Source organism: Mauremys reevesii, linkage group 12 (assembly GCF_016161935.1).
Source record: "Mauremys reevesii isolate NIE-2019 linkage group 12, ASM1616193v1, whole genome shotgun sequence".
NCBI classification, from domain to species: domain Eukaryota; kingdom Metazoa; phylum Chordata; order Testudines; family Geoemydidae; genus Mauremys; species Mauremys reevesii.
In genome coordinates, this window is record NC_052634.1 from 48679172 (window position 1) to 48702921 (window position 23750).

Genomic DNA, 23750 nt, shown 5'->3' on the forward strand with positions numbered 1-23750 from the left:
GGTGTCTCTGTTCCCCTTTTCAAGATCCGTGTTGCTTGGGTGCGTCCCTTCCCCCAAGTCAGAATCCCCAGCGTGTGGGTGCTCCCATCCCCCCTCCAGGCTCTGCGGGGGGTGTCTGTATAAAAAGAGACCGTGTCTCACTGTCTTGCCCAGGCTACGCTGCAGGGGCTATTCACAGGCGTGATCCTACTACCGATCAGCACGGGAGTTTTGACCTGCTCCGTTTCCCGACCTGGGCCGGTTCACCCCTCCTTAGGCAACCTGGGGACCCCAAGCTTCCCCAGGATCACCATATTGATGCTGAACTTAGTGCGGACACCCGATCGGCACAGCCCCCTGCAGCCCAGAACTCCTGAGCTCAAGCGATCCGCTAGCCTCAGCCTCCCCAGGAGCTGGGATCACAGGCACCAGCCACGGAGCCCGGCTTGTTTCACAACCTGGCAGCTGGAGCTTTAAACTCTGCTTGTGAGCTCTGTGCCTTGGCCAGACGGGGACAGCCTGGAACTGGGAAATGCTCCTGCTCCCCCGCCCCCGTCTCATGTCGAGCTGCAGGCGCCGCTGTCCTGCCAGGTAAGATCCCGGATGTTTCGGTGCCCCCCATCCCCTGTCCAGGAGCCCAGGTGTCCGGGTACCTCTGCCCCCCATACAGAATCCTGGATGTGTGGGTGTCCGTCCCTCTGCAGAGGATCCCGGAGTGTGGATGCCCTTGTCGCCCCCTACAACATCCTGGGTGTGTGGGTGCCACTCTCCCCCCCCTAGAAGATCTCGGGTGCGTGGGTGGGTGCCCCTGTTCGCCCTTACAGCATCCCTGGTGCACGGGGGCCTCCCTCCGTCCCAAATCAGGGCCCCAGGGTGTGAGCGCTCCCATCCCCCGATACAGGCTGGGGCGGGGGAGGGGTATAACTGGGTCTCCCTGTCCTGCCCAGGCGGTGCTACAGCAGCTGTTCACAGGAGCAGCAACCCCACTGTCAACCTGCAGCTTTAACCTGCTCCAGGGGTGACCCATGCGGGTCGGGAGTGAGGGGCACCATCAGAGCTGGTTGACGCCTAAGGGGCTGCGGGTCGGGAGTGAGGGGCACCAGCAGCGCAGTAACTGGGGAGCTCAGCGAGGAATCGAGGGGGCTGTGGGTCGGGAGTGAGGGGCACCGTCAGAGCTGGAGGGAGCGCAGGGGGCTGCGGGTCAGGAGTGAGGGGCACCAGCAGAGCTGAGAGTCTGGAGGTCAGGACTGGGATAGCAGGGGCTGCGGGTCGGGAGTGAGGGGCACCGTCAGAGCTGGTTGACGCCTAAGGGGCTGCGGGTCGGGAGTGAGGGGCACCAGCAGCGCAGTAACTGGGGAGCTCAGAGAGGAATCGAGGGGGCTGCAGGTCGGGAGTGAGGGCACCAGCAGAGCTGTGAGGCTGGAGGTCAGGACTGGGATAGTAGGGGCTGCGGGTCGGGAGTGAGGGGCACTGGCAGCGCAGTAACTGGGGAGCTCAGCGGGAAATCCAGGGGGCTGCGGGTCGGGAGTGAGGGGCAAGAGCAGAGCTCTTGGTGTGGAGATCAGGATTGGGATAGGAGGGGCTGCGGGTCGGGAGTGAGGGGCAGCAGCAGAACTGTGAGTCTGGAGGTCAGGACTGGGATAGCAGGGGCTGCGGGTCAGGAGTGAGGGGCACCGGTAGAGCTGAAGGAAGCCCAGGGGTCTGTGGGTCAGGAGTGAGGGGCACCGGCAGCACAGTGACTGGGGAGCTCTGCGGGAAGCCCAGTTGCTGCAAGTCGGGAGTGAGGGGCACCAGCAGAGCTGTGGATCTGGAGATCAGGATTGGGATAGGAGGGGCTGCGGGTCGGGAGTGAGGGGCACCAGCAGCGCAGTAACTGGGGAGCTCAGAGAGGAATCGAGGGGGCTGCGGGTCGGGAGTGAGGGCACCAGCAGAGCTGTGAGGCTGGAGGTCAGGACTGGGATAGTAGGGGCTGCGGGTCGGGAGTGAGGGGCACTGGCAGCGCAGTAACTGGGGAGCTCAGCGGGAAATCCAGGGGGCTGCGGGTCGGGAGTGAGGGGCAAGAGCAGAGCTTTTGGTGTGGAGATCAGGATTGGGATAGGAGGGGCTGCGGGTCGGGAGTGAGGGGCAGCAGCAGAACTGTGAGTCTGGAGGTCAGGACTGGGATAGCAGGGGCTGCGGGTCAGGAGTGAGGGGCACCGGTAGAGCTGAAGGAAGCCCAGGGGTCTGTGGGTCAGGAGTGAGGGGCACCGGCAGCACAGTGACTGGGGAGCTCTGCGGGAAGCCCAGTCGCTGCAAGTCGGGAGTGAGGGGCACCAGCAGAGCTGTGGATCTGGAGATCAGGATTGGGATAGGAGGGGCTGCGGGTCGGGAGTGAGGGGCAGCAGCAGAGCAGGAGGGAGACCAGGGGGCTGCGGGTCGGGAGTGAGGGGCACCGTCAGAGCTGGTGGACGCCTAAGGGGCTCCGGGTCGGGAGTAGGGGGCAGCAGCAGAACTGTGAGTCTGGAGTCAGGACTCGGATAGCAGGGGCTGCGGGTTGGGAATGAGGGGCACCGGCAGAGCTGGAGGGAGACTAGGGGGCTGCGGGTCGGGAGTGAGGGGCACTGGCAGCGCAGTAACTGGGTAGCTCAGCGGGGAATCCAGGGGCATGCGGGTCGGGAGGGAGGGGCACCAGCAGAGCTGTGGGTGTAGAGATCAGGATTGGGATAGTAGGGGCTGCGGGTCGGGAGTGAGGGGCACCGGCAGCGCAGTAACTGGGGAGCTCAGCGAGAAATCCAGGGGGCTGCGGGTCGGGAGTGAGGGGCACCAGCAGAGCTGTGGGTGTGGAGATCAGGATTGGGATAGGAGGGGCTGCGGGTCGGGACTGAGGGGCACCGGTAGCACAGTGACTGGGGAGCTCCGCGGGAAGCCCAGTCGCTGCAGGTCGGGAGTGAGGGGCATCAGCAGAGCTGTGGGTCTGGAGATCAGGATTGGGATAGGAGGGGCTGCGGGTCGGGACTGAGGGGCACCGTCAGAACTGGTGGACGCCTAAGGGCCTGCGGGTCGGGAGTGAGGGGCACCGGCAGCGCTGTAACTGGGTAGCTCAGCGGGGAATCCAGGGGGATGCGGGTCGGGAGTGAGGGGCACCAGCAGAGCTGTGGGTGTGATCAGGACTGGGATAGCAGGGGCTGCGGGTCAGGAGTGAGGGGCACCACTAGAGCTGGGGGGAACCCAGGGGGCTGCGGGACGGGAGTGAGGGGCACCGGTAGAGCTGAAGGGAACCCAGGGGTCTGTGGGTCAGGAGTGAGGGGCACCAGCAGAGCTGTGAGTCTGGAGGTCAGGACTGGGAAAGCAGAGGCTGCGGGTCGGGAGTGAGGGGCACCGGCAGCACAGTGACTGGGGAGCTCCGCGGGAAGCCCAGTCGCTGCAGGTCGGGAGTGAGGGGCATCAGCAGAGCTGTGGGTCTGGAGATCAGGATTGGGATAGGAGGGGCTGCGGGTCGGGAGTGAGGGGCACCGGCAGAACTGGTGGACGCCTAAGGGCCTGCGGGTCGGGAGTGAGGGGCACCGGCAGAGCTGTGGGTCTGGAGGTCAGGACTGGGATAGCAGGGGCTGCGGGTCGGGAGTGAGGGGCACCAGCAGAGCTGTGAGTCTGGAGGTCAGGTCTGGGATAGTAGGGGCTGCATGTCGGGAGTGAGGGGCACCAGCAGAGCTGTGGGTGTGGAGATCAGGATTGGGATAGCAGGGGCTGCGGGTCGGGACTGAGGGGCACCGGTAGCACAGTGACTGGGGAGCTCAGCGGGAAGCCCAGTCGCTGCAGGTCGGGAGTGAGGGGCACCAGCAGAACTGTGGGTCTGGAGATCAGGATTGGGATAGCAGGGGCTGCGGGTCGGGAGTGAGGGGCACCGGCAGAGCTGTGGGTCTGGAGGTCAGGACTGGGATAGCAGGGGCTGCGGGTCGGGAGTGAGGGGCACCGTCAGTGCTGGGGGGAACCAAGGGGCTGCGGGTCGGGAGTGAGGGGCACCAGCAGAGCTGTGGGTCTGGAGGTCAGCACTGGGATACTATCCAGCCTGATGGTAAGCGATGCCCAGCTGAGCCCATGGCCAGTACGTCCTGCTCCACCCACGACCAGGCTGGGAGCCAGGACTCCTGGTTCTTCTCCCCAGCAGTGGCAGGGCAGTGCAGGCTAGTGGTTAGAGTGGGGGTTGGGAGCCAGGGTATCCGGGTCCCACCGCTGGCTCTGGGAAGGGAGTGGGGGCCAGTCTTGTGCACCCCCTGGCTTGAAGTGGTTTCCATCCTGTGCAGGGTTTACAGGTTTGTTCACTGGCTCTCAGAACCTCCCACTATACAATTTTCCCAGTGCTGCTGGGTCTAGTGGTTAGAGCCGGGGAGGCCGGGAGCCAGGCAGGGGTGGTGGGTGTAAGGGGCCCGGGGAGGCACCTGGCCCGTGCTCCACCCAGAGGCCCTGCTCCCACTCGTCCTCTCCCCCGCAAGGCCCCATCCTCACTTCGCCCTTTGCAAACGGCAGAGAGGCAGGCGGGGGGGGCCTTGGGGTGGGGGCGAAGAGGCACAAGTGGCAGGGCCTCGGGGGAAGAGACGTGAGAGGTCGGCGAGGGGGGGTCAGGGGAGTGGAACAAAGGGGTCCTGAGGGGGGCGTGTGGGCGGGGCTGAAGGGGGAGTGTGGGCGGGGTGGAGGGGGCGTGTGGGCGGGGCTTTGGCAGGAGGAGGCTGAGTGGCAGCAGGCCTTGGGGCAGGGCCACAGTCCGGGCCCGCCCAGCCTCCCCAAGTGGAGGAGTCCCAAGCTGCCCATGGAGCCAGGACTCCTGGGTTCTATTCCTGGCTCTCCCGCAGACTCCCAATCTGAGCTGCTGCAGCCCATCGCGCCCTCCCTGGTGCCTCAGTTTCCCCCGTGTGAGACGGGTCCCAGTGTGAACGGCTGCAGAGCCGTGGAGAATCTCGTCCCTTCTCCTGGCGGCTCCTTGGTAGCCCTGGGGAAGCAGCCAACTGCTGCAGCCCCTGGCTCCCGTCTGGGCAGCCCGGGGTGGGGGTGGGATCTGGGCAATGGGAAGAAGGAATCCCCCCTTCCCCCACCCCACCCCGGGGACATGGGGGGAGGCTGGTGCTGCGGGGGCAGGGAGTCCTGCAGCCCTCGCAGGGGAGAAGGGCAGGTTCCCGGCTTGGCTGCTGATGGGGCGGGGTGGGGGCACTGCTGGACTGGGGCTCCCCTGCGGGGTGGAGATGGAGCACGGCCTGCTGGGAGCGGACGTCTCCTCTGGATGGGGAGGGTGACACTGGCCAAATTGTGGGAGCCCTGTCCCCAGACAAGGGAGGGGCCTCTCAGCCTTGCCGGCTCGTCTCTCTTTCACCAGGATCGGCCCAGCACCTGGCCTGGCCCAGACCCCCCTTCCTCAGCGCCAGCAGCTGCCCATTGTGGGGAGTGGAGCGGCCGGGGTGGGGCCTCTGCCCCCGGGAGCAGGGCCGGGGCACAGGGGGCAGAGGCTGCTATGGGGAGGTGGGTTGGAGAGATGTCGGGGGTGAAGCTGGGACTCAGGGGAATGGGGCAGGATGCAGGAGGAAGTGTGGGGCCCCCGGAGGGGAGCTGGGGGGCTGGGAGGCTGCGGGGACACAGCCGGGGGTAGTGGTGACACCGCAGGGGGCTGCTCAAGAGGCAGTGGGCTGGGGGCAGGGCGGGAGCTCGGACAGGGGTGGGGTCAGGCTATTGCGGGTCTCCTGTGAATGGCACCAGACTGCAGGGAACCCCATGGCCGGCAGCCCCTGCTGGGGGTCTGGTCAGTGCAGACCCCGCTGCACCCTGCTGGGGCTCTGGTCACTGCAGCCCCGATGCACCCTGCTGGGGCTCTGGTCACTGCAGCCCCCGATGCACCCTGCTGGGGGTCTAGTCACTGCAGCCCCGATGCACACTGCTGGGGCTCTGGTCACTGCAGCCCCCCCCCGATGCACCCTGCGGGGGGGTCTGGTCCCGGCAGCCCCCCCCCCGATGCACCCTGCTGGGGGCTGTGGTCACTGCAGCCCCGATGCACCCTGCTGGGGCTCTGGTCACTGCAGCCCCCATGCACCCTGCTGGGGGCTCTGGTCCCTGCAGCCCCCTGATGCACCCTGCTGGGGCTCTGGTCACTGCAGCCCCTGATGCACCCTGCTGGGGCTCTGGTCACTGCAGCCCCAACCTCACACTGGAACTGGGCGGGGGGGAAGGTTTCTTCTCGCGCTCCCATTGGTCAGGGCTCTGCCTCCTCTTCCTATTGGCTGTCTCGGGAGAGGCGGAGTTTCGAGAGGCGTCACGTGGCCTTGAAGCGTTCGCGAGGCGGCTCCTGAGCAGCCCAACCCCAGCTCCCCCTCCCCACTGCCGCCCCTCCCCTCTGCCCTGCCCCCAACCCCTCCCGAGCTCCTCCCCACTGCCGCCCATCCCCTCTCTGCCCCGCCCCAACCCCCTGAGCTCCCTCCCCACTGCCGCCCATCCCCTCCTCCCCGTCCCCAACCCCCTGAGCTCCTCCCCACTGCCGCCCATCCCCTCTCTGCCCCGCCCCAAACCCCCTGAGCTCCCCTCCCCACTGCCGCCCCTCCCCTCTCTGCCCCGCCCCAACCTCCTGAGCTCCCCTCCCCACTGCCGCCCATCCCCTCTCTGCCCCGCCCCCAACCCCTGAGCTCCCCTCCCCACTGCCGCCCATCCCCTCCTCCCCGTCCCCAACCCCCAGCTCCTCCCCACTGCCGCCCATCCCCCTCTCTGCCCCGCCCCAAACCCCTGAGCTCCTCCCCAGTGCCGCCCATCCCCTCTCTGCCCCGCCCCAAACCCCTGAGCTCCCCTCCCCACTGCCGCCCATCCCCTCCCTGCCCCGCCCCAACCCCTGAGCTCCCCTCCCGATGCCGCCCATCCCCTCTTCTGCTCCCGAACTCAAACACCCCTGAGCTCCCCTCCCCAGTGCCGCCCATCCCCTCTTCTGCCCCACCCCCAAACTCCCCTGAGCTCTCCCTCCCCAGTGCTGCCCATCCCCTCTTCCTCCCCAAACACCCCGCGAGCTCCCCTCCCACAGTGCCGCCCATCCCCTCTCTGCCCCCGCCCCAACACCCCCAGAGCTCCCCTCCCCAGTGCCGCCAATCCCCTCTCTGCCCCGGCCCCAACCCCCAGAGCTCCCCTCCCCACTGCCGCCCATCCCCTCTCTGACCCCGCCCCAACCCCCTGAGCTCCCCACCCCGGTGCCGCCTCCCCTCTCTGACCCGTCCCCAACCCCCGGAGCTCCTCCCCGGTGCCGCCCTCCCCTCTCTGCCCCGCCCCAACCCCCTGAACTCCCCTCCCCACTGCCGCCCATCCCCTCCTCCCCGCCCCAACCCCGTGGTGCCCTCCCCAGCGCCGCCCATCCGCCTCTGCCCCGCCCCAACCCCCAACCCCGAGCTCCCCGCCCCCACTGCCGCCCTCCCCTCTTCCCCGCCCCCAACCCCCTGAGCTCCCCTCCCCACTGCCGCCCCTCCTCCCCGCCCCAACCCCTGAGCTCCTCCCCACTGCCGCCCATCCCCTCTCTGCCCCGCCCCAACCCCTCCGATCTCCCTCCCCAGTGCCGCCCATCCCCTCTGCCCCGCCCCAACCCCCTGAGCGCCCCCACCCCACTGCCGCCCATCCCCTCTCTGCCCCGCCCACAACCCCCTCGAGCTCCCCTTCCCCACTGCCGCCCATCCCCTCTCTGCCCCGCCCCCAACCCCTGAGCTCCTCCCCAGTGCCGCCCATCCCCTCTCTGCCCCGCCCCAACCCTCCCGAGCTCCCCTCCCCAAGTGCCGCCCATCCCCTCTCTGCCCCGCCCCAACCCCTCCCGAGCTCCCCCTCCCCAGTGCTGCCCATCCCCTCCCTGCCCCGCCCTCAACCCCCTGAGCTCCCCTCCCCACTGCCGCCCCTCCCCTCTCTGCCCCACCCCAAACACCCCCGAGCTCCCCGATGCCGCCCATCCCCTCTTCTGCCCCTGCCCCAACACCCCCTGAGCTCCCCTCCCCAGTGCCGCCAATCCCCTCTCTGCCCCGCCCCAACCCCCGTGCTCCCCTCCCCAGTGCGGCCGTCCCCTCTCTGACCCCGCCCCAACCCCGAGCTCCCCTCCCCAGTGCCGCCCATCCCCTCTCTGACCCCGCCCCAACCCCCTGAGCTCCCCACCCCGGTGCCACCCTCCCCTCTCTGACCCTGCCCCAACCCCCTGAGCTCCCCTCCCGGTGCCGCCCCTCCCCTCTCTGCCCCTCCCCACTGCCGCCCATCCCCTCCTCCCCGCCCCCAACCCCGTGGTGCCCCTCCCCAGCGCCGCCCATCCGCCTCTCTGCCCCGCCCCCAACCCCTGAGCTCCCCTCCCCACTGCCGCCCTCCTCCTCCCCGCCCCAACCCCTGAGTTCCCCTCCCCACTGCCGCCCATCCCCTCTCTGCCCCGCCCCCAACCCCCGAGCGCCCCCACCCCTGCCACCCATCCCCTCTCTGCCCCGCCCCAACCCCTCGAGCTCCCTTCCCACTGCTGCCCATCCCCTCTCTGCCCCGCCCCAAACCCCTGAGCTCCCCTCCCCAACACCGCCCATCCCCTCTCTGCCCCCGCCCCAACCCCTGAGCTCCCCTCCCCAGTGCCGCCCATCCCCTCTCTGCCCCACCCCGTGGTTCCTCCCACAGCGCCGCCCATCCGCCTCTCTGCCCCGCCCCAACCCCGAACTCCCCTCCCCAAGTGCCGCCCATTCCCCTCTCTGCCCCGCCCCAACCCCTCCCGAGCTCCCCTCCCCACTGCCGCCCATCCCCTCTCTGCCCCGCCCCAACACCGCCCGAGCTCCCCTCCCCACTGCCGCCCATCCCCGTCTCTGCCCCGCCCCAACACCCCGATCTCCTCCTCCCCAAGTGCCACCCATCCCCTCTCTGCCCCGCCCCAACACCCCTGAGCTCCCCTCCCCCACTGCCGCCCATCCCCTCTTCTACCCCCAACCCCCTCCTGAGCTCCTCCCCAGTGCCGCCCATCCCCTCTCTGCCCCGCCCCAACCCCCTGAGCTCCCCTCCCCACTGTCGCCCATCCCCTCTCTGACCCCACCCCAACACTCCCAAGCTCCCCTCCCCAGTGCCGCCCATCCCCTCTCTGACCCCACCCCAACACCCCCTGAGCTCCCCTCCCCAGTGCCGCCCAACCCCACTCTGCCCCTGCCCCCAACACCTCCCTGAGCTCCCCTCCCCACTACCGCCCATCCCCTCTCTGTCCCCACCCCAACCCCACCCCGTGGTCCTCCCCAGCGCCGCCCATCCCCTCTCTGCCCCTGCCCCAAACACCCCCGAGCTCCTCCCACAGCGCCGCCCATCCCCTCTCTGCCCTGCCCCAACCACCCCCGAGGTCCTCCCCAGTGCCGCCCATCCCCTCTTCTGCCCCCAACCCCAAACACCCCCTGAGCTCCCCCTCCCCAGTGCCGCCCATCCCCTCTTCTTCCCCAAACACCCCCTGAGCTCCCCTCCCCAGTGCCGCCCATCCCCGTCTCTGCCCCCATCCCCTAACACCCCTGACCTCCCCTCCCCAGTGCCGCCCATCCCCTCTTCTTCCCCAAACACCCCTCCGAGCTCCCCTCCTCCAGAGCCGCCCATCCCCTCTCTGCCCCTGCCCCCAACACCTCCCCGAGCTCCTTTCCCCAAGTGCCTCCCATCCCCTCTTCTGCCCCCGCCCCCAACACCCCCGACCTCCTTTCCCTCTCTGCCCCTGTCCCCAAACACCTCCTCGAGCTCCCCTCCCCAGTGCCGCCCATCCCCTCTTCTGCCCCCCCAACCACCCCGAGCTCCCCTCCCCCAGTGCCGCCCATCCCCTCTCTGCCCCGCCCCCAACCACCCCAGAGCTCCCCTCCCCCAGTGCCGCCCATCCCCTCTCTACCCCCACCCCCAAACACACCCCGAGCTCCACCTCCCCAGTGGCGCCCATCCCCTCTTCTGCCCCAGCCCCAAACACCCCCGAGCTCCCCTCCCCAGTGCTGCCCATCCCCTCTCTACCCCTGCCCCCAAACACCCCCGAGATCCCCTCCCCAGTGCCGCCCATCCCCTCTCTGCCCCGTGCCCAACCCCCGAGCTCCCCTCCCCGATGCCGCCCATCCCCTATTCTGCCCCTGCCCCCAACACCCCCAAGCTCCCCTCCCCAGTGCCGCCCAGCCCCCTCTCTGCCCCCGCCCCAAACACACCCCGACACTGCTCCTGGTTTTGGGAGGGAAACAGGAGAAAGGACAAAAGAAGCAAGAGACGAAGAGAAAGGAGGGAGGGATGGATGGAGGAAAAGGTGAAACAAAAAGAACAAACCCTAATGTCCCCAGTGATTTTAAGGGACAAAATCCCAGGTACGGAATAAAATTCTGCCTCCTTAAGCTCGTGTTTTCCATGCCTAGAATTCAACTGTCACCAGATGGATCAGACTGAACAGGTTTCAAACCTCGAGGAGGCTTCAACCTTCTAAACAGGGACGGCTGTTTTCTAGTAAAATCAGGAAAAGGGAAGGAGAAAACTCAAAAGAGGCTCCTCCTGGCGCTCATGTTCGTGAACCCGAATACTCTCTCAGTCCTCAAAGAGAGACCTGGAGAAGGAGACTTGCTGAAGCAAAGCCACAGGGGTCTCTGAGGTTTCCCTGGCCCCTCGCCCCTGTCCTGCCTGGCTGATGTCAGCATCTCTCTGTGAGGTCACCACCTCCCCACCACCTTGGACCAATAGTCTGAAGTCCTGCAAAAAGCCTTTGTGATGTCACTGCCACACCCCACCCTTGCTGTGCTAATGTCCTGCCCCTGGCCAGGCACTTTGGAGGTTTGAGCTACTCCCTGTGGTCACCCCACTCAAGGAGCGTTCGTTCTAGGCAGCAAGCCGGCTAGACAGGAAAACATCAGACGCTGCTCCAAATGCTACACTCAGTTTTTCAGAAATTATTCGACTTGATGGCCAGAAGAGACCATTAGAGCATCTAATTTGACCTCCTGCATATCACAGGCCTCCTGTATGACACAAGAGCTACTTTTGGGGCAAACACATTCCAGAAAGGCATCTAGTCTTCATGAAATGACATCAAGAGATTGTGAATCCACCACTTTCCTTGGTAGCTTGTTTCTGTGGTGAATCATCCTCGCTGTTGAATATTTGTGTCTTATTTGTAATATGAATTTGTCTCTTTTCACCTTCCAGCCACTGGGTCTTGTTATGCCTTTCTCTGCTAGATTCAAGAGCCCTTTAATACACAACTTTTTCTCTCCATGAAGGCCCTTCAACACTTCAATGAAGTCACCTTTCAATCTTCTTTTGATAAGCTAAACAGGTTGAGCTTGTTCAATACCTCACTAGAAGGCATTTTTTCCAGCCCTCAGAACATTTGTCATCAGACTCCTGAACTGCAGCTGGATGTGGTTCTTGTTCTTCTGCACAGCATAGCTCCTGGAGAAGAGGGATCTGCAAATATACATTCATATGATACCTTTGTTTAATTGATGAAAACATAAACTAGACACTTAGAGGATTGGAACTGATTTCAGCTGATGGACAGCTTCGCTAGGTTTTTATGCATTTGGACCGCGAAATCTTGAGTGTTTACATTCATATCAAGCACTCCCGTATAGAGGAGCCCCTGAACAGAATGGAGAATGGAAATGAAAATGTTTTCCTTTTTTTTTAAAAAAAAGGAAAGAAGGTTATAAGAGAACATTGGGGTTTAAACTGAGGATCACTGGAGCTGCAATCAACCACTCTACCACTGAGCTATACCAGCACAATGAGCTGAATAGAGAATTGTGATTTTCAGGACTTTGAAGGACAAACCCTGCTTCATCAAGGTCCTTTGCCATTCCCAGACCACAGGTGGTTTTAAAAATGGGGTTTGATTAAACTTCTTAAATGTGGTAAACACCACAGCTTGCACACCCACCGATATAGCTTCTCCCACTGACATAGCTGCCACCTCTTGGGAAGTGGATTAACTGCACCCACAGAAAACTCTCTCCCATCAGCATAGAGCAGTGGTTCTCAAGCTGTGTGTCAGGACCCCAAAGTGAGATGTGACCCTGTTTTAATGGGATTGCCAGGGCTGGCATTAGACATGTTGGTGCCTGAGGCTGAAGCCAAAAGTCTGAGCCCCACCACCCAGGGCTGAATCCCTCAAGCTCTGGATTTGTCCTCCCCTAACTGGGGCAGAGCTCGGGCTTTGTCTCCCCTGCCTCTGCTCAGTGGGGAGGGGCTTGGTGCTTGATCCCTCTTTCCAGGGCCATGTAGTGAGGTTTTTTTTGGCAGAAGGGGGTTGCAGTGAAAGGAAGTTTGAGGAACCCTGGCATAGAACCTCTGAATATGTCTAGACTTGGCTCCCTGTGGCAGATCAGATACTGAAAGTACAGCCATGGAGACACCACACACCAGCCTTGCCTAACAGGCAAGAATCAAACCTCCACAGAAAAATGCCTGTTATTGTTTAACCCATCTCCCTAATCCCTCAGCCACCACCACTTAACAAAGGGGCTTTTCTACACTATGGTTCTGGTCTCACTGAAGGGTCATTTCCAATTGTTTGCTCAGACCAGCATTAGGGAAAATGGTGCCCTGGGCAAAGCTTGTACTTTGGCACTTCCCCATTGCCCCTGGACGATCCCCCTCCCCCTTTACCGCTAGCTCCTGCACTCCCAGCCCTTGCACCTCCTTCACCCCTAACTCCTGCCCCTGCTGTGCCCCCTTTGCCCTTAACTCCCTGTGCCACCAGCCATTGCCCCGCTCCTGCAGCCCCTCACATGGCTCCAGTGCTAGGGGCCCCGCGCTTGTTCTCCCTTTCCCTGGGCTTTGGCATCACTAGCCCCTGCTTAGCGAGTAGGGTTCAGTAGTTCCCAAAATGTGGGGCATGACTCCTAGGGGGACACAGAGGAACATGCATGGGGGCACCTCAGTGCCTGAGCCAGCCCTTATGGAGGGAGCACCACTCAGCCCCACTCTGCCCCAGTTCTTCCCCAACCCCACCCTCAGCCTGGGCCCCTGGATTCCAGCTCGGCCTCGACCCCCTTTCCCCTGTCTGCACCCCTCTCCCCAGCAAGCAACGGCCCCACTCCCAGCCCCGGTTCTTGACTGCGGACTAGGGGGATTAGGGATAGAGGAGGGTGGGGTTACCAAGGTGCATTGTGGGAAGGTGGGATTTAGAGAGCCCAGAGTGGATGGGTGGGGGTGGGTTGGAGGACCCTACAGTGGCTGAAAAGGGGAACCCGGCAGGTTGGGGGGCAGCAGAGATTGGAGCTGAGGAACCTCACACCCTGGGGATGGACTCGGCCGGTGGGGGGATGGGAAAGTGGGGCCCAGCCATGGGGAAATGGGCTGGAGGCAATTAGGGGTGGGATGCTGAGGGGGAGGAGGAGGGTGGAGTGGTGAGGAGGAGGTCGGGGCAATAAATGTAATAATTGGAGATATACCAATCTCCTAGAGCTGGAAGGGACCTTGAAAGGTCATTGAGTCCAGCCCCCTGCCTTCACTAGCAGGACCCATTTTTGCCCCAGATCCCTAAGGGGCCTTCTCAAGGATTGAACTCAGAACCTGGGGTTTAGCAGGCCAATGTTCAAACCACTGAGCTCTCCCTCCCCGCAGGGAAGTGGGGGGTGGGGGGTGAAGGGAAAGGCCGGGCAGAGCGGACAGGGTGGGGAGGGGACACCGGGGCGGGCTGGCGGGAGGGTCACAGCGGGGACACTGCAGGGACAGGTTGGGGGCTGAGGCCCCGCGGCCCCAGGCTGCCACTTGTGGGGCTGCTCCCAGGCAGCTCAGCCCCTGCTGCTGCCCCCAGGCCCAGCTGGGGGGGGGTGAAGCCCTTTCACTCCGCGCTGCCTCTGAACTGTGCCCCCCCCAGCCCGGATCCAACGTGGGATTCGAATCCCAACGGCCGCAGCGCGCCGGGGAAGCGGCCTCGGGGCGAGGGAACCGGGCCTCCCCACGCGCCGAGTCTCTGTCCCGCGCCTCCGCCAATCAGGAGCGGGAGGGCGTGGCGAAGTGACGAGTTACGGCCCCTCCTCCAATAGAGGCCGCGTGTGAGAGAGAGAGAGAGAACTACGCTTCCCAGTGTGCACCGGGAGGGGGCGCGTTGCCTGAGCAACCGTCGCGTCACTTCCGCTCTGAGACGAGCCAGGAACTACAACTCCCAGCCTGCCCCGGGGCGCCTCCGTCCTCTCCAGCCCAGGTGAGGGCGGGTCCCTGGGTCACCTGACACCTCCCCCCCCCCCAACACAACGCCGCCTCCCCGCCCCGCCCCCCAGAGAGCCCCGGCCCCGCCCCCCTCCGGCTCCTGACCAGAACTCGCGTGTCCCTTGGCCTCCTCTCTCCCCACTCGGGGACGGGGGGGCGGGGCTGTTGGATGGAGCCATGTGGAAATATGGGGGAGGGGCAGGGCTGGGAGCCAGGACTCCTGGGTTCTCCCCCAGCTCGGGGAGGGGAGGGTGGTAGAGTGGGGGAGGGGCTGGGCTGCCTGCTGCCCTCGCGGTGACCAGCAGAGCCCCCCCTGCAGCTTGCCCCCCAACCACGCGCTGGGTGTGCTGGTGCCTGGAGCCGCCCCTGGTTCCAGCCCCTCTGCCCAGGCAGCTCCCCCAGCCTGACACACACACCCAGCCCCTGCACCCGCCCCACCCCAGGGCTCCTCAGCCCAGAGGGGAGCCCCCCGGCTGAGTGGGGAATCAGAGCCCCCCCCCCCGAAATTACCCTGGGACCAGCATGATCTGCCCATGACAAAGTGTTGATCCTCGCTCCCCCCAGCCCCACTCTTGACACCCACACACCCCATCCCCATTCTGTGCACACACCTTGGGTCACTGTGACATTGAATACTTCAATTGGATGGGGGGCCCAGCACCATGGCTATTCCCTGCCCCCCAGGGCTCACGGGGCCGATTGGGGGCACAGGGGGCATGATCCAGTGCCAGCCAAGGGTGGATCAGAGGTGGGGATGGGGCTGTGGTTTCTGCACCACCCGGTTTCTCGCACAGGCTCCTTCGAGGATTTGCATTTCTTGATAGTTTTCACCAGTGATGAGCTGCCAAAATCGTAACAACCGGTTCCCTCCTCCTCCTCCTCCTAACCCCATGAGGGGTCATGCCCCCCACCGGGACTCCTGCCCCATCCAACCCCCGCCATGTTCCTTGACAGCCCCCACCCCAGGACCCATGCCCCATCCACCCCCTTCCCTGTCCCGACTGCCCCTTGCCACCCCATCCAACTCCTTCTCTGATTCCTGATGGCACCCTGGGACCCCTACCCCATCCAACCCCCCCGTCTCTCTGTCCCCTGACTGTCCCTGGAATCCCTACCCCTAACTGCCCCCCCACTGCCCCATCCAACCCCTGCTCCTTTCTGACTGCCTCCCCCCCGACCCTTGCCCTGTTCAATCCCCCTGTTCCCTGCCCGCTGACCGCTTCGACACTAATCCATTCCCCCCCGCCAACTCCCCTGCCCTCTATCCAACACACCCTCCCTGTTCTCTTGCCGTCCTACCTGGACCCGGGGCCAGCCCCGGGGGCCGGGCAGGCAGGAGCCGTGCCGCCCGGCTGGACCCGGACCCGGGGGGCCGGGCAGGCAGGAGCCGCCCACCCCCCCCAGCTGGACCCGGCCCCGGGCAGGCAGGAGCCCCGCTCCCACCTCCGGCTGGACCCGGACCCGGGGGCCGGACTGGCAGGAGCCGCACCCACCCCCCGGCTGGACCCAGGCCTGGGAAGGCAGGAGCCGCGCCCCCCCCCGCGCGGCTGGACCCGGGGCCGAGCAGGCAGGAGCCGCACCCCCGGCCCGCTGGACCCAGGCCGGGCAGGCAGGATTACATGATAATCAGTAAGAACAGAAGGCACAGATATCATTACAAGTAAAACAAACAAAACAAGCTTTCTAGTGACTAAAACTTAACTTCATAGAGTTACAATCTTTATCTAAGCAGGCAAGGTCCCAGGCGGGTGTTGTGTGAGGAGCTGTGGAGGCCCGAAAACGCGTCCTGCTGGACAAGGGCAGGTGAGGAGGGCCAGGGCTTTTCCCAGGGCTGTTGCTGCGGCCAAAGCCTTTGGGAAGCAGAAGAGGGCCAGGGGTGTTGTTGCCTGCTGGGGCCCATGCGACGGTGTAGGTGTACGCTGACCATAGCTGGTCTGTGGGAGTTGGGGCCACTCACTGTGCTTCTTTCCTCGTTAGTATAGTGGTGAGTATCCCCGCCTGTCACGCGGGAGACCGGGGTTTGATTCCCCGACGGGGAGAGTGACCCCTTTTGAAGGGGCGACAATGAAATCCCTGGCCTGCCCGCCACATGCCTTGCATTCTCCTTCGACGGCCACTTCCCTTCGCACCCCGCACTGATGACTTTCACCTCCAGAGAGACAATTACCTTGCAAGGACACGCTCGTCCTGTCCTTCCGCCCCCGGGCCCAGCTTCGGGGCCTGCATGTGGGGGCACGTTTCAGAGCGGTAAAGGGAAATAGGCTGCCCAGGGGCATGAGCAGTGATTTCCCAACACCCCCCGCAGTTTTGTGAACTAGTTTCATGCCAAACCTGGTGGCTGAACTTCGCTACTTTGTCCTCACCCACAACTATTTCACATTGAGGACAATATATATCTTCAAGTCAGCGGCACTGCTATGGGTACCCACATGGCCCCACAGTATGCCAACATTTTTATGGCTGACTTAAAATAACGCTTCCTTAGCTCTCGTCTCCTAATGCCCCTACTGTACTTGCACTACACTGAAGACATCTTCATCATCTGGACCCATGGAAAAGAAGCCCTTGAGGAATTCCACTGTGATTTTAACAATTTCCATCCCACCATCAACCTCAGCCTAGATCAATTCACTCAAGTGGTCCATTTCCTTGACAGTACTGTGCTGATAAGCGATGGTCACATAAACACAACCCTATACCGGAAACCCACTGACCGCTATACTTACCTACATGCCTCCAGCTTCCATCCAGGACACACCACATGATCCATTGTCTATGGCCAAGCTCTAAGATACAACCGTATTTGCTCCAATCCCTCAGACAGAGATAAACACCTACAAGATATCTATCAAGCATTCTTAAAACTACAATACTCACCTGCTGATGTGAAAAAACAGGTTGACAGAGCCAGAAGAGTACCCAGAAGTCATCTACTACAAGACAGGCCCAACATAGAAAATAACAGAACACCACTGGCCTTTACATTCATCCCCCAATTAAAACCTCTCTAGCGAATCATCAAAGATCTACAACGTATCCTGAAAGATGATCCTCACTCTCCCAGATCATGGGAGACAGGCCAGTCCTTGCTTACAGACAACCCCAAACCTGAAGCAAATCCTCACCAGCAACCACAGAACAACAACACTAACCCAGGAATCTATCCTTGCAACAAAGCCCGATGCCAACTCTGTCCACATATCTATTCAAGTGACACCATAATACGACCTAATCACATCAGCCATGCCATCAGGGGCTCGTTCACCTCCACATCTACCAATGTGATATATGCCATTATGTGCCAGCAATGCCCCTCTTCCATGTACATTGGCCAAACCAGACAGTCTCTGTGCAAAAGAATAAATGGGATGCAAATCAGACGTCAGGAAATATAACATTCAAACACGAGTAGGAGAACACTTCAACCTCTGGCCGTTCAGTAACAGATTTAAAGGTGGCAATTTTGCAACAGAAAGCTTCAAAAACAGACTCCAACGAGAAACTGCTGAACTTGATATGCAAACTAGATACAATCAATTTAGGCTTAAATAGAGACTGGAAATGGCTGAGCCATTACACACATTGAATCCATTTCCCCATGTTAAGTATCCTCACACCTTCTTGTCAAACTATCTTAAATGGGTCATCTTGATTATCACTACAAAAGTTTTTTTTCTCCTGCTGAGAATAGCTCATCTTAATTAGTTAGCCTCTTAGAGTTGGTTGGGCAACTCCCACCTTTTCATGTTCTCTGTGTGTATGTGTGTGTGCATATACATATATCCTCACTATATGTTCCATTGTATGCATCCGATGAAGCCATTTATCAACATTGAATTTCATGTGCCATTTTGTTGCCCAATCACCCAGTTTTTTGTGATCCCTTTGTAACTCTTCGCAGTCTGCCTGGGACTTAACTCTCTTGAACAGTTTTGTATCATCTGCAAATTTTGTCACCTCACTGTTTACCCATTTTTCCAGATCATTTATGAGTATGTTGAACAGTAATGGTCCTAGTACTGACCCCTCTGGGATACCACTATTTATCTCTCCATTCTGAAAACTGATAATTTATTCCTACCTTTTGTTTCCAAAATTTTAACCAGTTACTGATCCATGAGAGGAATTCCGTCTTATCCCATGATGGCTTACTTTTCAAAAGTCAATTTAAATTAAATACATGTTTTTTAATTATATATATTTTTAGAAATCTAGACCTGTTATGTGTAACTTGCATTATCCTTATATTAAATTTGCATTATCCTAACAAAACATTCACTTTATTCACATCTCTTTTATATATCTCATTGGCCCTGACACCCCCCCCCGTAAATTCAAACACCCCCCCTAATTTCAATTCCTGGGGAAACTACTGGGCGCCGCCTCCTGCCTGGCGAGAAGCCGCAGCACCGGGGGGGGGAGGTGGGGGGGTCACAGGGCGCGATGGGTTTCTGCGCACCTCTGTTTTCTGCCGGTCGAAGGGTGACGGTTCCTGCCCGTGGGGGCCGGGGGGTCCCGATGGCAGCTGGGGGCTCTGGCATCCACCTGTGGCAGCTGGGAGCTACAGGGCCATCTGCAATGGCCGGGGGCTGCGGCTTCTCCTCACCCCCCCGGTGACTGGGAGCTCCCAGCTCTGCCTGCAGTGTCTGAGCGCTGGGGGCTCCCTCTCTTGCCTGTGGCGGCTGGGAGCTCCAGGGGCTTCGGAGCTGCAGGGTCTATTAGCAATGACGTGGGGCTGCGGGGTCCTCCCGCCATCAAGGCCTGTTGGGAAATCCTGGGTCCATCCACAGCGGCTGGGAGCTCTGGGGTCCACTCGTAGGAGCTGCAGGGTCCATACGCAGTGGGGTGGGGCTGTGGGGGCTCCCCGGCCACCCATGGCTGCTGGGAGCTCCAGGGTCTGCCTGTGGGCGCTGGGGGGAGATGAGGGGTTTGGGGTGGAGGAGGGGGCTCCAGGCTGCAGGGTGGGGCCGAGGGATTCAGAGTGCAGGAGGGGGCTGTGGGTTGAGACAGGGTTGGGGTCCAGGACGGGGTGATGGCTCTGGGGTGGGGGCAGGGATGAGGTGTTCCAGGTGTAGGAGGAAGCTCTGGGCTGGGCAGGAGGTTGAAGTGCAGAGGGGTGAGGGCTCTGGGGTGCAAGAGGGGGCTCTGGGTTTGGTGGGGTTCAGGGCTGGGGCAGGGGGTTGGGGTGCAGACTTACCTCGGGCGGCTCCTGGTCAGCAGTGCAGCAGGGGGGACCTACTGGCCACTTCCAGGGCACAGTGCGGTGCCCTAGGACAGGTAGGGACCAGCCTGCCTGAGCCCCGCAGCACCGCTGACCGGACTTATAACGCAGTCACCCCACTGGGAGCTCCAGGGTCCCCCTGTCACATGTGGTGCCTGGGAGCTCTGGGATCCACCCACAGCAGCTGGGAGCTGTGGGGTCCATCTGTGGTGGCATGGGCCTGTGGGAGCCCCTTCCGACACTGGTGGCTGATAGCTGTGAGGCCCCCACCGGCCGACAGCTCCAGTCTTGCTGCCCCAGGGCTGAGGAGGAAAATGTCACTGAGATCTCTGAAAGTCACAGATTCTGGGACCCCCTTTATATAATCTTAGCCTTAATAGTTGTTGACTGTCTCTCTCAATCTAGTGGTCTGCTCTAGCGCAGATGGGACAGGGAAGACAGAAGCTCAACCCCCAGCACAGGTTTGGGCAGAAATGGCTCTTGGGCTATTTGCTGTGCATGCAGAGGACTTGTCTAGGCCAGTGGAGCAGCTCAGCCAGATGAGGAGCTGGAAGAAGGAGACCTGAGCAGCCTGGAGATCCCACTTTTTCTCCACAGCCACTGCCTATCAGCAGGATTCCTCCTTCTCCTCAGTGAGACCAAATCTAAGCACCTAGACAGCCAGTCCGTCCGCTTCCTGAGCCTCCCTGCCAAAGTCCTGCACCTGGCTGCAGAGAATTGTCTCACATCTCGCTGGGAACTCGACTTCTTGTGCCCAGAGAGTCTCAGCCCCATTCAGTAGAGGACCTGAGAAACACAGTGTCTGCCTTTTCCAAATCAGTGCTTGGAAAGGTTTTGTTTCTATGACCGTGTGGCCTAATGGATAAGGCATCTGACTTTGAATCAAGCAATTGAGAGTTCAAGTCTCCTTGTGGTTGTGCAATTTTACCTTTGTGCTGAACGTCCTGCTCCCTTCAGGGCTGGAACCTCTTCTTGGCCGCTCAGGCCAATGCTCTGGCTTCAGCTAGAGCCCCGGGAAGGAGTTGGGGGGTGGGCGTCACAAAGGCTGGGGCATGAGCCCCAGGGGCTTCCAGTCTCGCCTTTGCCCTTCCTGACTTGCCAAAGAAACTGGGCAGCTGCCTGGGCTAGAGTGTGGAGCAGTTTCCCTCTTCCAAGTGTGCGCCTGTCCCTGTGCTGGAGGGTACTTGCTACATAGCGTCTTCAGAGCCTGGGTGTTTCTCTGCTTCTCGCCAGCTGGGGAAAAGCCTCTTGGGGTAAAATCTCCTGCCCCACTGCCAAAGTGAGCACCTGGAGTGGGAATGGTAAGAGGCCCCACCAGCGGGGCTGGCCCTGCTTTCCTACCGTCTTCTGATGTTGGCCACAGAGCATCAGCAGCCACCCTGCATGTTGGTCTGTGGGTGGCCTTCAGTGGGGTTTGGCATGGCAGGGAGCAGGCTGGCCAGGTGTTTTTGTGGCTGTCTGCTGGCCACGCATAGGCATGGTTCTCCCCTCCTCTTGCCCTGCCCTTGGTTGCTCTGTGGCTTTTAAACCTTCCCTTGGATCTGTCAGCACCAGCTGCCTCTGCTCCAGGTGCCCAGAGGAGGAGAGGTGTGTTGGGCTCCAGCCTGGGACTCTGCCTCCCTCCTGCCTAGCCCTGACTATGAAGCCTGGCCCTGGCCCTCCTTCCTTTCAATGCCATGTGGGCAAGAGGAAGAGTGTGGCAGCTGCAGGTACAGGGACCAAAGTTGTGGGCATCAGGTGAAGCAGTGAGAAACAACCATCTGGTGAACCCACAGGAATCTCTAGCCAGACTGTTAAGCTCATTGAACCAGCCAGACCAAAGACCTATCTCCAGTGGGCATCAGTCACCCAGCAGGAGGGAAAAACCTCACTCTAGTTCATCCTGAGAGAGGGTAGCCAAGCACGTTGAGCTCCAGGGGTTTGCAGCAAAATCACATATCTCCAGGAGGTCCCACTGACATTTGAACTCAGATTGCAGGAGTCAAAGTCCTGAGTGCTGCCCATTACACCATGGGACCAGCTCTATGTGGGTGGCAGACATTGGGAACAAGGGGCCTGTCCCTAGATCATGTGGCCACTGCCAGAGCAAGTGTCCAGCCCGTGGTGTCCCTGCAGCACAGCCAGGGCCTGCGAAGGAGGCCTGGGACATGTGAGGGAGAGACTGTGACCTGCCCTGACCCTCCAGAGATGCTGGTTGTGATCTCCCTGCACCACAGAACAGGGTGACGTGTTTTCCTTTCCCATCTTTCCTTATGTTTTACATTGATTGCTGGGTAATAAATGGTGTTCGCTTGAAGCACATGCAATGAGGAGTGGGTCAGGGAAGTGCCCAGAGTGGAGACACTGTAGCCCTGTTCAAGTGATCATGACAAGATTGGGGGGGTCAAGCCCCCCAGGATTCCTGGGCCCAGCCTTGTTGGGGTTACGAGGACTCTACCACACACCAGAGTAGAAAGAGCATCCTTGGGGTCAGGCAGCCTCTGGGTAAGGGGGTGGGGACTCAGATCCTTCCGCCAGCCAATTCCACTGGGGTCTTGTAAAATCCAGGGAAGTTCCCAACAATAGCCAGAACAGACTCTCCTTACACTTACGGTCTGTCCTCATTGCTTCTCTCTCTCCCTTCCCCCCATCTCTGCTGCTCCACCTCTGGGCTTTCTCAGCACCTGGCCCCACAGCGCTTCCTGCCAGCCAGATACTGCGTGTTCTAGGCCTGCTCCTGTGGATGTGGCCTCTCTCCTGATTGCTAAGGAAAAGAACCTTTCCAGGAATTGGCCACAGCTTCTGGGAATCCAGCTGTGTCTGTGAACAGAATTTGGGTCCTGGCACACAAGGCAACTTAAAAGCTGAGCACCCAGACAGGGGCTTGAACCCTGGACCCTCAGATTAAGAGCCTGATGCTCTACCAACTGAGCTACCTGGGCTTGTTGAGAAACATTTTCACTGTTCAGCACAAGAGTGAGCAGGCAGGCAAAAGAGAGGCAAAAAAAGTCCCAGGAACCCCTCCTCTTTCTGTTCAGCCACTGCCTGTCAGCAGGATTCCTCCTCCTCCTCAGGGAGACTAAATCTAAGCACCTAGACAGCAAGTCCGTCTGCTGCACCCCAATTCCCCATGCCTGAGCCTCCCTACCAAAGTCCTTCACCTGGCTCCATAGAATTACATCTCACGTCTTGCTGGGAACTCGACTTCTTGTGCCCAGAGAGTCTCCCCCCCCCCTCAGTAGATGACCCAAGAAACACAGTGTCCACCTTTTCCAAAAAAGCGTGTGAAGTAGCTTTGCTCCTGTGTCTACGTGGTCTAATGACTAAGATATCCGACTTTGGCTCAAGTGATTGAAAGTTCAAGTCACTTTACGGTTGTATTGCTGCAGTTTTACCTTTGGGCTGAACGTCCTGCTCCCTTCAGGGCTGGAACCTCTTCTTGGCCGCTCAGGCCAATGCTCTGGCTTCAGCTAGAGCCCTGGGAAGGAGTTGGGGGTTACATGTCACAAAGGCTGGGGCATGAGCCCCAGGTGCTTCCAGTCTCGCCTTTGCCGTTCCTGACTTGCCAAAGAAAATGGGCGGCTGCCCAGGCTAGCGTGTGGAGCAGTTTCCCTCTTCCAAGTGTGCGCCTGTCCCTGTGCTGGAGGGTACTTGCTACATAGCGTCTTCAGAGCCTGGGTGTTTCTCTGCTTCTCGCCAGCTGGGGAAAAGCCTCTTGGGGTAAAAATCTCCTGCCCCACTGCAAAAGTGAGGACCATGAGTGGGAACAGTCAGAGGCTCCACCATGGGGGCTGGCCCTGCTTTCCTACTGTCTTCTGTTGTTGGCCACAGAGCATCAGCAGCCGCCCCGCATGGTGGTCTGCGGGTGGCCTTCAGTGGGGGTTTGGCATGGCAGGGAGCAGGGAGCAGGCTGGCCGGGAGTCTTGTTGCCTGTCTGCTGGCCACACATAGGCATGGGCCTGCCCTCATCTAGCCCCGCCCTCAGTTGCTCTGTGGCTTTTAAGCCTTCCCTTGGAGCAGTCAGCACCAGCCGCCTCTGCTCCAGGTGCCCAGAGGAGGAGAGGTGCTGGGCTCCAGCCTGGGACTCTGCCTCCCTATCAAGCCTGGCCCTGGAACTGCTTTCTTCAAGTGCCATGTGGGCAAGAGGAAAGGTGTGGCCACAAGCACCAAACTTGGGGGCATCCAGTGAAGCAGTGAGAATCCCACCCACCAGACAGCCACAGCCACTTCTGGACCCCAACCAAAGACCTGGCTCCAGTGGGGAAGGAGTCACCCAGCAGGAGGGAAATGATTCATTCTTATATAGGTGGAGCTAGGAAAGCACTTTGAGCACCAGATCTTTACCACCCACTAACACAAGGTCCTACTGACATTTGAACTCAGATTACAGGATTCAGAGTCCTGTGTATTACACCATGGGAGGAGCTTGTGC

The 23750-nt window shown here is 61.2% G+C and overlaps 2 non-coding genes across 2 annotated transcripts; one reads left to right on the forward strand and one right to left on the reverse strand.

Annotated features, from left to right (window-relative positions):
- Positions 1-16085: 16085 nt before the first annotated feature.
- TRNAD-GUC lies at positions 16086-16157 on the forward strand. Its single transcript has one exon. It is a non-coding gene; the product is annotated as a tRNA-Asp (tRNA).
- Positions 16158-22187: 6030 nt separating this feature from the next.
- TRNAK-CUU lies at positions 22188-22260 on the reverse strand. Its single transcript has one exon. It is a non-coding gene; the product is annotated as a tRNA-Lys (tRNA).
- Positions 22261-23750: the final 1490 nt, after the last annotated feature.